The 14990-nt window shown below is 33.9% G+C and overlaps 1 protein-coding gene across 1 annotated transcript in view; it reads right to left on the minus strand.

Moving 5' to 3' along the window:
• The window catches only part of LOC137645628 (uncharacterized), a 32652-nt gene extending 18522 nt beyond the window's left edge, over window positions 1-14130 (minus strand). Inside the window, exon 1 of the mRNA XM_068378442.1 lies at window positions 13966-14130. The gene's annotated coding sequence lies outside the window, so the exon portion shown is untranslated. The remainder of the gene's footprint in view (window positions 1-13965) is intronic.
• Between the last annotated feature and the right edge of the window lie 860 nt (window positions 14131-14990).

Here is a 14990-nt window from a genome sequence, read left to right on the forward strand (position 1 = left end):
AATTTGAAAAAGATGAATGCAAGAAAAACAGGTTTGAACTGGTACTATTGACAGAGAGATTTAGAGGCGATATACAATCAAAAAAGAAAAATACCTTATTAATGTACGATTTTGAAACACGTACGATACTCGACTCCCGTCTTAAAAATTATATACATGTTGAATAGGGCATCCTGCTCTTGAGAAGCGTACTGTAGGAAGGTCAACTGGTAGGAGATATGCTGGTTTTAAGTGATCAATCTTTGCCATGCATGTTGAGGATAAATGTTTCAGACATACAAGAGATAATGTGGAAAGGGCCAGTTTAAGGGGCGTTAACGGGGGCTTGATATTGTCATACTTTATGCAGATCTGATGGTATGTGCTGCTTAGCTGGGGTCTTGTAAGTCTGTTGGCATGTAGTAAATTTTTCCATAACTTGACATAGGCACTGATGATAGTTGGGGAAGGATGCAGACGTGATAATTCTGGCAGGGACGATAAATGGGTGTCCATATACCAGTACCAAGAGGACCCAGAAATGCTGAGTAAATCAGATGGGGTTCTTCCAGCGGGACATCAAAGCTGCTTTGAGGGTAGGTTGAGAACGTTCAACTATTCCGCTACCATCAAAGTTGTATGCAGTTGTCCAATGTAGAATGATTCCGAAGAGATTCGCTAATGATGTTCGTAATTGAGATGTGGAAGTGGTACCCTTATTAGAAGTATTATGCTAAGAGATACCAAATATCGCTATCCTTGCTAAGTGTAAGGAAGATATACACAAGGCGGATGTTGCAGTTTCCATTTAAATGTCTTCAGGCCACCTAGTGGGGCATTTGGTGACGGTAAGCAGGTAACGATGTCCTTGAGACGTGGGTAGGAGGCATACAACATCGACATGAATTTGGAAAAGACACCACTGAGGTTGAGGGCAGGTGCCCACTCCTGAATCAGTGTATCCATGTACTTTTAATTTATGGCATGAAGCACAGACACAGACCCAATACTTGGCATCTTTAGTAATGCCATGACAAATTAAATCATACACTTCTCTGTGCATGGGAGAAGGTATTCACATTATGGATTTACCACTACTAACGTCACATAGGACGATGGAGTTAAAGTCATCGAGGGGGACGTCCTCTCAACAGAGGGATTTGCAGGATGTCCTACATATTAGATTTTTTCGTTAGGCTTCACTCAAGTTATTGTTATTCAATCCCATGTGAATGGCAGCCAATCGATTTATTGACACACATCGGCAATGGGATTTATTTTCCCCGGAAGCTGCTGAAAGGTACAATGTTATTCATTCAAAGCTGAAATATGTTGGGTGGACCATGCGTCAGACTGTCAAGTGAAGGCGTGCTCCAAAGTCATGTGGTTCAAGTGAATGGTGAATGGATTACCTTTCAAGAAGTGGGGAAATTGACGAAAACCAAATACAACGCCAGCAATTCGCGGTCAAAGGTACAGTAGCCGGATTTCCCCTCAGACAGTTTTCTACTGAAGAAAGCCGGCGGCCTCCTTCTTGAGTACAGCTCCTTTAGCAATGTAACTGGCATCATTGGAGAGAATAAGAGGTGCAGGTGGCACGCAAAAACTTAGAGCAGCAGCTGTTAATAGGGGATTCTTTTGAGTTGAAGAAAGCTGCTCCTATTTCAGGTCTTTTGGCTTGCCCCTAAGGATAGTGTAAAGGGGGACTAGAATGGTGGCAATGGGTGACAGGAAAACGAGTGTGAGAGTTGATCATGCCCAAGAATTTTTGTAGTGCTTTGACAGTCGTAACCATGGGAAGTTCTGAAATTCTGCAATCTGTTCTGGGAGGGGGTGATACTACGTTGGTGCCAAAGTTACACTTGTCGTATTGGACAATGGCGTTCTATTGTAGGTGGTCGAGCACGGTACATAGATGACGGATGTGTTCCTCTTTGGAGGAAGAGAACACAAGTAGGCCGTCTGTGGAGAGTACACAGAAGAGAAGGTCCTTGAAGATGCTGTCAAAGATAAGTTGAAAAGCACCCCGATCATTATGAAGGCCAAAGCAGGAATAATTAAAGGTGTGGGTACTAAAGTGGGTTGTGATGGCGGTGTTCCAGATGTCATCTGGCTTCATGGGCACCTGAAATTACCTCTTCAGGTGGTCAAGCGTGCAGAAAACCTTCACTTTTGTGGAAGTAGGTGGTCTCGTCGGCGATGTTTGTTAGATGATAGTGATTCAGTTCTGTTAGCATGCTCAGGCACCTTTAATCCCCACATGCATGAAGAGAGCCATCTTTCTTCAGGGCAATGTAGAAGTAGGATGACAATGGGCTTGAGGGTTTTTGGCAGGGGCCCATATCTACCATTTTGTGGATCGTCTGTTTAGCGTCTGCCAAACGACTCGGTGCCAGACGTCTGGATATGGCGAACACTGGTGGCCACGTCATCTTGATATGGTGATAAGTCTAAACTTTTGACCATGTGGACAATTTTGTGTTACCTTTATTGTAAAGATAAATAGAAATTTCAAAATATTTAATTTATTAGCTTAACCAATGAAAATTTACATCAATACATAGCTTTTATATTTAGTTATTATAAAGTGAATGAAAAATGTTGGTCGAGCTGGATAGGATAAATAGATTCCTAGAGACAACTTCCCAGTTATAATGACACAATCACTGAAGAGGTGATGCAGAACCTCCCGAATCCACTGCCGATTAGCCCCACCCTTAGCTATTTTGAAAACCGTAAATAAGTTATTTGTAAATTTTATTGAAATATCAGTAAAATATGGGTAAAAATGCCTTGCAAAAATTATGCTGATTATATATAGCCAAACCGATGTCAAATGCAAAGTTGTGAAGTGAAAAAGCCCTTTACAAAACTAAACTATCTGACACCGCAATATCTCTGGACAACATATTAACACACGAAAGGCAATATTATTATGGTAGGTAAGAAATATAGGCCAAACTAAATTGTTACCGTGATTCTTAAGCCAAACATTTGTTTAATTTTTCTTACCCTTAGAATAAAAAAAAAAAAAAAAAAAGAAAAAAAAAAAAAAAACGGCTGATTCTGGACTTTAAACCAAGTTAAATATGGCAATTCACCATTTATAATGTTTATGAAACAGATTAGCTAAGGACTTTATTTTTCGTGGGTCGAGAGCAAAATGGAAACCTTAAGCAAAATTTTTACCTAAGTAAATGCGTCTTAATTCACCAGATAAACACCGCATATCACATTCAAGGTTATGTACCTGAAGCACATCCATTCCAGCAAATATTGTGAAGAAACCCTTGTATGATGATATTAGGCAATTCATTGAAGTCAGTTGATGATTTCAAGACTGCAGCCGTCCCGAGACTATGGTTCACTTTTGTCCTCATTGTTTCATGCCGTTCACACCAACACGATGATGACCTAGGCAATATGACATTTATACCCCCAATATAATTCGAGGAGAGCAAGAAGCTCTGCGTCTTTACCAGACTGCAATTTCCTTTCTGCTGTCTTTCGTTAACTCGGAACTTCAGTTTTCAACTCTGCCTTCCGAAAGTTTTCTGAGAAAAATGAGTAGACAGCAGTACGATTGTTCAAAAAAAAAAAAAAAAAAGTGGTTTCCCCACTAGAAACAGAGGCAAAAATGTCACCTGAACAGATGGTTATTTACATAATTAACATTATAGTTTGACATGGGAAAATGAAGAAACAGTTTGAAAATTCTAAATATCAGATTTTTAACCCGAAACCATAAGACGCTAACTCAAAAGACTTTTTTTTTAACAATAAACACCGTGTTTAGTGGGAGCCATGGGTATTTGATTAAGTTCTGGATGGAAAACTTCTAGGTACGACGTGAGGAGGTGGTCCTAGGTATGCGTGGGTGAGTTGATTTGAAGAGCGAGATGGTAGCGAAGCGGGTTGGAGAGGTATCAAGGAGTAAGATTCCTAGTTGACTAACCGACGATGAGTGACATCAACCAGGAGGTGGAAATGTGAGAGAAAATCTACTCCAATTATTGCCAATGTGACATCGTCCACGAGAAACTTCAAATAATATTTTTGGCTTCCAAACCATAATATGAGGGTTTCATAACCATGGGTGGGTATTGCACATCTATTGGAAGCTACAAGGCAGACGTCAGCATCCTGGAGAGTGTCCTTTGCAGTGGAGAAGGGCAAACACCTGTGTCTACCAAAAATCGAACGCCCTTACCTTAATCATATAAAAAGAAAAGATTATTGACCGCGGAGGCCACCACTGTAAACGATTGCGTACTTACACATTTTCTGGTCACTGTCAACTATTCCCTAAGGGCAAGCGGAGTCCACCAATGGTTGTTGGTAGAGCTGGAATAGTTGTGCCATGTGTGCAGCCGGTGATTGTGAGTACTGCTCCAGGGGGTATGATTTGAGATCATCGTTCTTTAATGGGGTGTCCTCATGCTATCAAAGATTTCCAAGAAAGCATCTACGGGGAAGAACATAATCTGTAACCATGGGGACGCATCTCTGCTTGTGAAGGGTGGTTGTTTTTATGAGGCGATGTGTGCTGAAGAAGCGTGTTTGGGTGGTAGCATTTTTAAACAGAAGGGCTAAGCAATGAAGGGCCAGGTTAGGATGGAACTGAAACTTTACTTGTTACCAATGTGCGTAATGCCGCAAAAACTCAGATACAGCGTAAATGCAATTAATTTATTTAAACAGGCACCAAGCACATCATACAACAGTTTCACTGTAAGATGGTCACAAAGTCTCAAACAGATCAATGAAAATTAAAAACAGGGTCAAACTGGTTCCTTGACAGAGAGCTGTATATATGATATACAATGAAAAAAGAAAAATACCGTTACAATGTACGATTGTGAAATATGTGCTGTACATTGGTCTTCTTATACCTTGTAAAATTATTCCAACCAATAATCTTTCCATGGCTCTGCGAGCTATGAATAGAGCATGCATATATATATATATATATATATATATATATATATATATATATATATATATATATATATATATATGCAAGAGTATTTTTCAGAAGTATTTAGGAATAGTATTTTTTGGCGAATCCAATAACTTTCCTATTCACATCTTGAAACTAGTTAAGCTTAATACAGACGTGTTTATCATTATTTCCTGGAACAGTTATACATCCAGGTGACTTTAACCTCCAAATCCCTAGCTACACATAATATAAACTCAAGAGAAGTGATTTATAAGATAACAAACAGAGATAGATAAAAGTTGTAAATATTCCATGAGATTTCAAGAGAGTTCTATTATAAAAGGTTTCTTCAAAAAAATTACATTACTAAGAATGTTGATAGAAATATGTTGGTTTGTTGCTAACGTCCTTGTCTAGTAATTGCCAGACTGGTGTTCACGTCCCGCTCATAACAGTTAGTTACTTTGGTCGCTGCAGCCTCAAAATCCTTATGAGCTAAGGTTAGAGGTTTGGGGATTCCTATAGGTGTACCTGTTAAGTCATCAGCAGCCACTGACTGATCCTCTTGGTCATAGCTTTGGTGGAGAGGGGGCATGGGCGCATGGGCGCATGAGTGGTCTTCAAACCTTTAAACTATTGAAGTTATTTATGGTATAATTGTTAAATAACTCAGTATGAAATAAACCAATGTAGAGTTGGATGTAACTTGAGAAAATAGGAATTATCAGTTAATGTGTTTATATGAAACGAGAATTCATTAAGGTGTTTATTTATCGCTCAGATTCAGGTTTATGTTACTCAAGAATATACTCCCAAACGTCTATAAAGAATTTCATGAAGTGTGGTGATAAAGAAAGCTCTAAGGAGAGATATCGAATTGGACCTCAATCGCCCTCCTAGAAACTGCGCAAGCAAATATTTTCCCATTTATTAGATTGAAATTAAACGATAGCTTATAGCCTAATTATTTGAGAGGTGGTTCTCTTGCCCATTGAAATTCGCAAACTAAATCATTGAATTTTCTTGTTGAAATAAGTTTTACTGGAATCATGGAGGTAGCTCTCAAAAATAGTTCTCCTATTCAAACTTATCCTACACTCAGCAAGGAGCTGCGAATAGACCTTACTAATTTCAGTAATATAAATTAGAATTTTCTCTATAATGAATGGGGAGTTTGTACATGTACATATATCAAGCATGGTATGTGTATCATCTTTTATGCTCTTAATAAACATTTGGAATAGAAAAATGTATTGATGGAGAATAAATATGACCAGGGAAGGTCATAGTTCGCTGGGACACCGTGACAACGAATAAACATCAGACAAAACATATGCGTATATATATATATATATATATATATATATATATATATATATATATATATACATATATATATACATATATGTTTTTATATATATACACACACACACACACACATATATATATATATATATATATATATATATATATATATATATGTATATATATATATATATGTGTGTGTGTGTGTGTATATATATGTATGTAAATGAATATATATATATATATATATATATATATATATATATATATATATATATTAACAATAAATATATATATACATATATATATATATATATATATATATATATATATATCTTTTTTCATAAATAAAAATATCCGTTTTCTTTGAAAAGAGAAATACTAAAGATTGAGATATAATAGTGAATCATATAATCCTAGAGCATTAAACATTAATGTTAATTGCTCTCTTAATCTGCTACTAAAATACTACTACTTGATATTACTGTCTTAATAAATGAAATGAAAAAAAAAAAAACTAAGAACATTTTGAAAAATATTTCAAGTCTAAAAGGAACATTTATTAAATGTATCTTTTTTCACGGGATAATTTAGAGAAGGCGAATTAGGGATCATCCTGATTTATAGCATTAATAATAAGTTTGTCCATTAAAACTGATAACTGGCATGACTTCCTGATTTTCAGTCAAGTGGATTTTGTTTTTATAACGTTGGATAGAACAAAAGACAAGCCAAAATGATCTTTTTTCACGGGATAATTTAGAGAAGGCGAATTAGGGATCATCCTGATTTATAGCATTAATAATAAGTTTGTCCATTAAAACTGATAACTGGCATGACTTCCTGATTTTCAGTCAAGTGGATTTTGTTTTTATAACGTTGGATAGAACAAAAGACAAGCCAAAATGTATTAGCAGCTATAGTCTTTCCCTAAAAAGAAACTAGTCAATGTCAGAAAGTGCAATGCTATCTATAAATAGTAGTTAAAAAAATACATGCCAACTACAAATATACAGAAAACATTGATATATACACACACACACACACACACACACATATATATATATATATATTATTACTATCCAAGCTACAACCCTAGTTGGAAAAGCAAGATGCTATAAGCCCAGGGGCTCCAATAAGGAAAAAATAGCCCACTGAGGAAAGGAAAAAGGAAATAAATAAATGAAGAGAACAAATTAACAATAAATCATTCTAAAAAAAGTAACAACGTCAAAACAGATATGTCATATATAAACTATCAACAACGTCAAAAACAAATATGGCATATGCAACAGGCTTGTTTTCTAGGCCAAACCACATGTCATGTGTATATAGTATGAAAAGTAATGGGCCAAGAACACTACCCTGTGGAACACCGGATATCACATTCCTATACTCACTATGGTGCCCGTCAACAACAACTCTTTGAGATCTATTACTTAAAAAATCAATAATAATGCTAAGAAACGACTCACCCACTCCCAACTCTTTCTGTTTGAAAACAAGGGCCTCATGATTAATACGGTCAAAGGCAGCACTAAAATCAAGGCCAATCATACGAACTTCCTGACCACAATCAAGGGATTTCTGTACAGCATTGGAGATTGTAAGAAGGGCATCACAAGCTCCAAGGCCTTTACGAAAACCAAATTACAAACTAAGGAGTAGATGATTACCTTCAGCAAACCTATTAAGACGTTTTGCCAGAAGACGTTCAAAAACTTTAGATAATATGGGAGTTATGGAAATTGGGCGGTAATCAATGGGACTTGAGCTACCACAAACACATTTACATAGAGGAGTAACATTACCAATTCTCCAACAAGTGTTAAAAGCTCCTCTTCTTGCTAACTTGCGCAAAATAACAGATAACTTTGGAGCTAGGAAATCTGTTGTATTTACAAAAAACAAAGGAAAAATACCATTTGGGTCTACACCTCATTAAGCATCAAAGTCCATCAACAGAGCTTTAATCTCACGAGATCGAAAAGCTAAACTAGTTAGTTTAGCCTCAGGAAAACATGAATGAGGAAGTTCAAGTTTTTCATTACTCTGTTTACTGTCAAAAACATCAGCCAAAATGGTTGCTTTTTCCTTTGGACAGTGAGTGACTGAGCTATCTGGTTTAAGTAAAGGAGGAACTGTTGCATATACACCAAAGAGTGTAGATTTAAGGGTAGACCACCATTTATGTTCCTGCGTTGTAACAGAAAGGGTTTCTTTTATGGTTAAATTGTAATCCTTTTCAGTTGATGCATAAACTCTCTGAGCAAAAGCTCGAAGCTGAGTATAGTTGTTCCAGGTCAAATCTGATCTCTTACCCTTCCAAAGATGATAGGCCTCCTGCTTCTCCAAATAAGCACGTCTACAATCATCATTGAACCATGGTTTGTCCTTCACTCGGTAAAATACTACACGAGAAGGGATACGCCTATCAATTATGTTGACTAGATTCTCATTCAGAGGGACAACAGGATCTACACTACTATATAATTGTGACCAATTCAAGCACAAAAGATCATGCAAATTCCCATTCCAATCTGCTTGGGATTTCATATAAATTTTACAAGAATATGATATATCAGGGACAGGCTGCTCAGTCTTCACTACTAATGAAATCAAGGCATGATCAGATGTCCTGACAGGAAAACCAACCTTACTAGTTATAACGCCAGGGGAGTTAGTGTATACGAGGTCCAAGCAATTACCAGGCCTGTGAGTAGCTTCATTTATGATTTGCTCACAGCCTGATTCAGAGGCAAAGTCTAAAGCTCTTAAGCCATGGTAGGATAGATAGAACTTAATCACTCCCTATGGTGAGCATTAAAATCACCAACAAAGACTAAAGAAGCCTTTCTATCATCTTCTCTTATCTTAGCCATAATGATAAGAAGACAATCGAAGATAGAATCATCCATGTCTGGATTCGGGTAGATCGAACACAAATAAAAGTAGTTATGCCTGCCACAAACTTGTATTACCTTAATCTCATGACATCCACATTGATAGTAGGACTTATGAGAAGCAGGGTACTCGGTCCTAATATACACTGCCCTTCCCCTGGCCCCAGGGATGGCATCACGTTTTAACATTATTGGCTTCTTAAAACCAGTTATAAGGAGCTCAGATGAGTGCCTCATATTAGAAACCAAAGTTTCTGAGTACAAAAGAATATCATAATGTCTGGACGCAACTGTAAGGTCTTGGATATTTGCATGAAGACCACGAATATTGCAATACAGAAGACGACATTGACGAGATCTAGGACGTACTGGGCCCGGATTTTGCTCAATGTCTCCAGACAGCATAAGAATCAATAGAAATAAAAAAGAGACATCATACTTAAGAACTAGATTAACAAGAATCATAACAAAAACAATATGTACAGAATTATAAATAAAGTGATTGATGATACCCATAGACTATAGTAAAAAGTCGGAAAAACTGGTCAACATGGAGGAGCCGATACACCATGCAAGGCTAAATACCCTCCAGGATAGCCACTTCAACTGAAGGGAAGACAGTAAGGATGGTTTTGAGAAGAGAAAGTCAGAAAAAGGAAAAGACAACCTCTTGATAAACCACCAGGCATCCATGGCCCTTCTATTAAGCCTGCCCAACACACCATTTCAAAAAGACAAGAGGAAGTAAAAAAAATAAATAATAAGATAGAATAGTGTGCCCGAGTGTACCCTCAAGCAAAAGAATATATATATATATATATATATATATATATATATATATATATATATATATATATATATATAGATAGATAGATATTTAGATAGATATTTAGATAGATAGATAGATAGATAGATAGATAGATAGTTATAGAAAAAGTTGTGTAGAAAAAAGGCAAACACGAATTATCATTAATTTCCCTCTTTTAAAATGAAACATCAAGTAGTTTTTACATATCAGAAAGGTAACTATCATCTATAATATGATTCTGTAAGCATATAGTTCGCAATAAATAGAATATAATGAACAGGAAACTACATTATTTTTTTTTTCTTGAAAAATCTGTTACCTGATCCGTGTGAACTATTCTTATATTTCTTAAGGTTATTGATTTATATGTTAACCCACTTCCCTTAACCCCCTAACCCAGATTCGTTTGTTGTAATAGTAAGATTATACTCCCTTTTACATACTCAAGTTTACCCTCTTTACTTTATATCATTTCTCCTCACTTATATTATAGTTTACCTTTCTAGCCGTTAAAGAAAACTGGTATATATTTGCATTATTGAATAGTTAAACAATTCACATTACCAACAGTTGCTACTGACAAAACAGTGAACATCAAACTATACCAATTTGACATTTGCAAATAAGACTTAATTGTATTCGCCAATGATCATAGAAATTTTCTAATAATTAGATTACCTTAAAAGGAAAATAAAAACTACCTGCTCTAAATTAGCCCATATCATCGTCCGGTACTTCCATTTTTTTTTTTTCCATATTTTTGTTTTGGAAGCGGCTGGTTTGCATTAGGCAATTTGAAATATAGCAAATTTCACTTAATTCAAGCAGGAATATTCAATTTTAACTCTGTCAACTGTAGCTGAATCCTATAGGTATCAAACAAGATTGGATTGTAAATCATCTGGTATCATTTATATAGCATTTTTAGTTGAATAGTATTGTCAAATCACCAAAATCATATATTTGATATTCATTGGTATCAGAATTTAACATAGTATATTGAAATACCAAGTTTTAATCGTTATTCCTTTCCTAAGGTAGTTAAACTGGAAATATGTCGAGTTACTTATTTTGTTATAGGTCGTTTATGAAAAAAAATGAAATATAAATATAAAATACGAAAAAAATCAGTAATATATATATATATATATATATATGTATATATATATGTATATATATATATATAAATATATATATATATATATATATATATATATATATATATATATATATATATATGTATATATATATATATGTATATATATATATATATAATATATATATATATATATATATATATATATATATATATATATATATATATATATATATGTATATATATATATATATATATATATATATATATATATATATATATATATATATATATATATATATATATATATATATATATATATATATATATTGAATCGCAACTTTCATGGATTATATTACATATGATTCCAAATATTTTGTTGGCGCTATATGAAATAACTATGCTGTGACGTCATATATGAAAAATAAAAATAAAATTATAAAAATATCCTTCTGCCCTTATTATTTTTGCTAGAGACATGAAATTTGTCATGAATGTAAGTAAACATAATATAGATATCAGTAAATTATCATTCTTCTGTATATCCCAGAATATGTCAAAATATTATGCTCATAAGATGGCTGCCCAAAATAATGTGATGGAAATCTTTGATTTTCAGGATTTGATCCTAAATGACTGGGTTAATTCCCAGTTTGCCTCCTCCCAAAAACCGAAAAACAGGAATATATCTGCATATATCTACGACTAATATTAACATTAGTAAGTTTCGAGTAAATTTTAAAAAAACTTTTTATCAATATATGAAGTCCCAAACAACTAGTTTTTCGCTAAGAACGCTCAAAATTAGAAAAACTTGTGACATATCTATTTCTTTCTTGAGACTTTTATTTTCCAGGCATAAAACTCTTCAACATATAATGATACTGCGGGCAGCTAATTTATACCTTTTAAAAATATTAATAACTAATATTAATATCAATAAGAAGTTTCAAATAATTATGTGAAAAGCCTAATTTTCTATGAATAATTCAAGTACCAAAAAACTAGTTTATGGCTAAAGCCCCCCTGACACTTGCGCGCATTTTTGCCACGCACTGGCACGCATTGATGCGCGCCAGTGCGTGCCACTTTTTGGCACGCACTGGTGTTTTTCGCGCACTGTTCACGACCAGTTCACTCCAGTTCGCGCATCGTTCACGCGACGTTCACGCGACGTTCACGCGATGGCACGAATTGGCACGCGTAGTTCGCGCATCGTTCACGACACGTTCACGCGAGTTCACTCATCATTCCGCATCGTTTCCGCATTGGTCACGCCAGTTCACGAATTGGCCACTCCATATAAAAACGGGGCTTCTCCAACCCGAGGACATTCTTGGATTGGGTTCGGAAGAGACAACAATGCTTTCTGTCAGAGACACCATTGCATTGAGGAGAAGAAACGTATCTTTTTCGTTTGTATTTTTTGTTGCCCTTTATTTTAGTTTCAATAAAAAAGCATTTGATTTACATATAAATAGCAGACATGAAATATGTACAAGTATTAAGAAAGCATTTTATTTTAACATTAAAAGCAGCAAACATGAAAAGTTTTTAGGCTGTTGATTTTAAGGTAATAGAGAAAAAAGTGTGTTGAAATAAGAAATCATTTTATTTTTACATTAAAACTGCAAACAGAAAAAATTTGTTTTGCCCTTCATTTTAAGGTAATAAAGAAGAATAAGTATGTTGATGAAATAAAACATCATTTTATTTTTACATTCAAACAGCAAACTTAAAAATTTCTTGGGTTTATTTTTCAGTTCATTTTTATTCAAAACAAAAGTTTTGGGTCTTGATTGGTAATAGAGGAAAATAAGTGTGTGCATGAAATAAGACATCATTTTATATTTACATTCAAACAGCAAATATAAACAATTATTAGGTTTATTTTTCTTTCCTTTTCATTAATTTTTTCGTTTCCTTTTTGTTTCTCTTCATTATAAAGTTATAGAAATAGTTTGAAATAAGACATCATTTTATTTTTACATTCAAACAGCAAATATAAAAATTTATTAGGTTTATTTTTCTTTCCTTTTCATTAATTTTTTCGTTTCCCTTTTGTTTCTCTTCATTATAGTTATAAAAATAGTTTGAAATAAGATATAATTTTTTTTTCACATTAAAACAGCAAATATAAAAATTTATTAGATTTATTTTTCTTTCCTTTTCATTAATTTTTTCGTTTCCTTTTTGTTTCTCTTCATTATAAAGTTATAAAAATAGTTTGAAATAAGATATAATTTTTTTTCACATTAAAACAGCAAATATGAAAATTTATTAGGCTTATTTTTCTTTCCTTTTCATTAATTTTTTCGTTTCCTTTTTGTTTCTCTTCATTATAAAGTTATAGAAATAGTTTGAAATAAGATATCATTTTTTTTTCACATTAAAACAGCAAATATAAAAATTTACTAGGTTTATTTTTCTTTCCTTTTCATTAATATTTTCGTTTCCTTTTTGTTTCTCTTCATTATAAAGTTCACGCCACTTCCCGCATCGTTCACTCCAGTTCACTCCAGTTCACGCCAGTTCCCTCACTGTTCACTCCAGTTCACTCCAGTTGGCGCATCGTTCACGGCCATTTAGTGCGTGCCAATGCGTGCCACAAACTTTAAACATTTCAAAGTTTTGGGCCCGCATGGCACGCATTGGTACGCTCTGGCACGCGAGTTTCCGCACTGTTCACGACATTTTCACGGCTCGTTCACGCGAGTTCGCGCATCAATGCGTGCCAGTGCGTGCCACGAATGCGTGCAAGTGTCAGGGGGGCTTAAGAACGTTCAGAATTAGAAAAACTTGTAACATACCTAATTATGTCTTGAAACTTTCAATTTCCAGGCATAAAACTCTTCATCATATAATGATACTGCACCTCGCTAATCAAATATTTAGAAATAAAATATAAACTAAAATAAAGGCTCCAACTTACCATGCAGTTATTTCTAGGAACCACTATAATTTTCGTCTTGATTCCATATTTGCACCTTTGCTGGCAAATTGCTTCACTGTTGAAGTGTCCTTAGAGCATCAAATCATTGGAGAGTGTTTCTTTTCTTTTCAAGCATTGGGTACTTTCGCTTTCCTCAAAGGTACTCCTCAAAATAAATAAATAAATAAATAAATAAATGAATAAATAAATAAATAAATAAATAAATAGATGAATAAATAAATAGATAAATAAATAAATAAATAAATAAACTATTAGATAAATAAATATAGCAACACGGGAGTAATGTCCTGGGACAGTAAGTCTCTCCCTCTACAGCAATAGAAAAGTTCTTCCTGAAACTTCCTTATTTTTCTTGTTTATGCCTGTTCTTTACTGCTTTCTTTACTTATACCATCACAAATTATTTGTTTTTTTATCACGTTTCCCCGTAACGTTTCTTGCTTCTTTATAGAACTTTCCTTTGGATGTTTAAAATTGCCGGATTCTATAGTTAAATTTTACCACTGCACAGTTTATGCCAAATAGAAATAAAAAAAAAAATGACCCCAGAAATCGTAAATAACAGTAAATAACAATATTACCACTGCACAGTATATACCAAATAGAAACACAAAAATGGCCAAAGAAAGCGTGAATACCTTAATAACAGATCACTTAAAGAGGAAAACTACAATAACCGTTCTTCAAGGAAAACAAGATGCTACTAGTTTCCTTAGCTGTAGTAGGTTATTGTATGGTGGACTTTTGTCAATGGTTCATGTAAGTGAGAAAAATTGCCTGAAACCACCAGATATATTTTGACATAATCTGCAATCGTAGAAAAAAATAAAACCTTTAATAATAGTAATAATAATAATAATAATAATAAAAATAATAATAATGATAATAATAATAATAATAATAATAATAATAATAATAATAATAATAATGATAATAATAATGGAAATGAATAATAATAATAATAATAATAATAATAATAATAATAATAATAATAATAATAGAAG

This window comes from Palaemon carinicauda, chromosome 1 (genome assembly GCF_036898095.1).
Source record: "Palaemon carinicauda isolate YSFRI2023 chromosome 1, ASM3689809v2, whole genome shotgun sequence".
Taxonomy (NCBI): domain Eukaryota; kingdom Metazoa; phylum Arthropoda; class Malacostraca; order Decapoda; family Palaemonidae; genus Palaemon; species Palaemon carinicauda.